Raw genomic sequence first — 3,687 nt, 5'->3', positions numbered from 1 at the left:
CCGATGAATTTTGTGGGTTTATGATATGAATATTCATTGAGAGTAATTGAGTCTTTTCTGAACTTTATTATGCATGATTGTTATAGCTTTGTATTTCTCTCTAATCTATCCGGTTGGTTTGCCCAACTAGCCTGATTTATGTTCAGTGGGAGAGGTGCTTTGTAATGGGTTTAATCTTGCGGTGCTCTATATCCAAGTGACAGAAGGGGACAAGGCACATATTTTTATTGTTGCCACTAAGGGTAAAACGACGGGGTTTATTCATATTGATTGGGTTTACTTTGTCTACATCATGCCATCTTGCTTAAGGCATTACTCTGTTTGTCATGAACTTAATACCATAGATGCATGGTGGATAGCAGTCGATTGGTGGAGTAATAGGAGTAGATGCAGGCAGGAGTCGGTTTGCTTGTATCGGACGTGATGCCTATATACATGATCATTGCCATGAATACGTCATAACTTTGCACCATCTCCCCAACCACACCAACTGGATATCCGGGAGGGGGAAATTGAAGCCATCGACATCACCAACGATCCTCTCATCATGAGAGGACCAATCTTCATCAACATCTTCACCGGCACCATCACCTCTCAAACCCTAGTTCATCTCTTGTATCCAATCTTTGTCCCAAAACCTAAGATTGGTACCCATGGTTGCTACTAGTGTTGATTACTTCTTGTAGTTGATGCTAGTTGGTTTATTTGGTGGAAGATTAAATGTTTAGATCCTTAAGCATATCCAATAGCCCTCTGATCTTGAACATGAATATGATTTGTCAGTAGTTACTTTTGTTCTTGAGGACATGGGAGAAGTCTTTTTGTAAGTAATCACGTGAAGTTGGTATTCGCTTAATATTTTCATGTTATGTATGTTGTTCTTCCTTTAGTGGTGTCATGTGAACGTCGACTACATGACACTTCACCGTACTTGGGCCTAAGGGAAGGCATTGGGGAGTAATAAGTACATGATGGGTTGCGAGAGTGATAGAAGCTTAAACCCTAATTTATGCATTATTCTGTAAGGGGCTGATTTGGATCCATATGTTTCATGCTATGATTAGATTTATCTCAATTCTTATTTCGTAATTGCGATGCTTGCGAAGGGGGTAATCATAAGAGGGTTGCTTGTTCAAGTAAGAACAACACCCTAACACTGGTCCACCCACATATCAAATTATGAAAGTAACGAACGTGAATCAACTAAACATGATGAACATGACTAGATGACAATTCCCATGTGTCCTCGAGAATGATTTGCTTACTATAAGAGAACGTTCCGGCTTATCCTTTGCTATAAAAAGGATTGGGCCCCCTTGTTGTACCTTGGTTACTATTGCTACTTGTTACGAATTATCCTGCTACAAAACTATCTGTTACAGCTACTTTCAGTGCTTGCAGAAAATACCTTGCTAAAAACCACTTGTCATTTCCTTCTACTCCTCGTTGGGTTCGACACTCTTACTTATCGAAAGGATTACGATTGATCCCCTATACCTGTGGGTCATCAGATGCCACCAGAAGATGGCCACATAGTGAGGGTCAATGCACAATCGTCGAGTCGTCAAAGACTCTCCTCAAGCAGAATAATGCCACTGCTACGTCCAACAACCAGAGGAGGGGAAGCTTCAAGCTAGGATGAAGAAGGGCACATCTACCACCACCACCCGTAGCCAGGGGCGGAGCTTGGGCCAAACTATAGGAGGGGCAAATGGGCTTGGGGCGACCTAAAGCACGCTTGGGCTAGATTTCACTAGTACTATTACAGTTTACTGAGGATTAGTATGAGGAAATCTCATGGGTTGGGGGTGGTGGCCCAGGTTGGCCTCCACTAAGCTCCGCCACTGCCCGTAGCCCAACAACGCCCACCGACCACAAAGCTCCCATAGGGGCGCCTTCAAGAAGGATATGGCACTGGAAGTGCCGTCGTCGCCCAACAAAGTTAGGGCTTTCACCCGAGGGAACTAGGGGAAGGGGGAGTAGGGGGGGTCAGACCTGACAGAGGCCTCCAATGAAGGAAACGGTCCCGTCGGACATTGAAGTCGTCGCGGCCAACCATGGTCTAGGGATTTCACCTATTTTGGACTCCCCACCGCCCACAACCCGGGAGCCCGCGACCCATGGAAGCACGACCAAAATCTGACAAGAGCACGCATGACGAATAGCGGATTGGAAGGAGACGCCCAATCTGGCGCCGCCGGCCGCCGGTGCAGCCACCACACGACACCCACGTCCTCCGAGATTACGCCACCCACATGGCCATGGATGCTGGAACCAGTGTCTGCACCACTGCTCGCCACAGAGGCGGTGGTGCCTAAAGATATGAGGTCGCCGCCCCAAATCCGAAGCCCCCCCGCGGGAGAAGCAGCGCAGCAGATGCCCCCACCGCCACCTTCCTCGGTGGCACCCTGGGCTTGCCTGGTGGCTACCTCAGGCGATGGTGAGAGAAGGGGGAGGGAGGAGGGCTACGATGGGGCTAGTATTTTCGCCCCTTGAGTCGCTTGAGCGGTGCGGCGCCCTGGGGAGGGGGGCTGTGGAGGGGCATAAGTACACTCCTAGCATGAAAATCCTTCTTGTGGCCGTCTCTAGTGAGACGTGGCAAGGCCATTGATCCTTCTTAAAGGCATAGTTGCGAATGAAGTCGAGTTAGTAATAGGTGTTATATTCATATCCTATAATGGTTCTGCGGGCTTGTCGATGTGGGTAGTTCGGGAGTAGCCGTCATACGCTCTTAGGTGCCTGTGGATGGAGCATCCGACGTGTGGATGCACCACTATTGTAATTCTGTGGACTTAGGGAATTTCCCCCTCCCCTCTATTAATGAATGATACGCACAAGTGCGTATTCTAGAAAAAATAATGGCTCTGCAATAGTTGCCTTTATTTTATATTCAACCTGCTGATGACTCTAGCCTTGTTACAGTTGTGTGCATCACAATGATGAAGAGGCTGTGGGTGTCTCACCTCATTTTCGACAAATATTGAACAATGCAACACATGATTTTTTTTTGGTGTGCGGGAAAACATATGAACCAGCTCACAAGCCCATCTCGCTGGGTAAAGATGGTAATTTCATTTTCTCATAGTGCCGACAAGACATTAAGTAAAGAGCCCACTGATTTTCTCCCAATATAACAAGGGCTGGAGTATTTATGGGTCTGCAATATATTGATATATTTGGCACGCTGATAACTGAAGGTTGAACACATCCCAACGGCAATGAATGGCCGTCCTACTCCATCAACGGAGTGAAAAGAGATTCTCTCCGAACACTACTACAATCATGCAGGATCCCTTTTCTTTTGAAAGTATGCATTCCTTTTTGAGCAGTGTAGACTTTCTTGAGTCTTCACCGAGCAGACCCCACTGGCAGGACGGGGTCACCTCGTCCATGCCAAATGTCGCTTGCCGTCTCGCTCCCTTGTACCCGACAACCGCGGACCACACACGAGGCCTGGAAAAACCTTTTCGCACCGCCAACCCGACCACGCTCGCTCCGGCGACCAATCCCCGGTCGTGGGCGAGGCAGACCCCAGTGGTGCACCAGCGCCACGGGCCCGCGGGCCCACCAGCACCAGGTTCCGCAATAACGACCCCCGCCCGATTCAACGGCCGGGATCCTTCCCAGTCTCCTCGAGATCGCCCCGGCCAACCATAACTCGACAGCGCGCCACTCCTAACCAGCCCG

Source organism: Triticum aestivum, chromosome 2D (genome assembly GCF_018294505.1).
Source record: "Triticum aestivum cultivar Chinese Spring chromosome 2D, IWGSC CS RefSeq v2.1, whole genome shotgun sequence".
In the NCBI taxonomy this organism is placed as follows: domain Eukaryota; kingdom Viridiplantae; phylum Streptophyta; class Magnoliopsida; order Poales; family Poaceae; genus Triticum; species Triticum aestivum.
The sequence above is the reverse complement of the archived record's forward strand: the minus strand, read 5'-3'. Positions refer to the sequence as shown.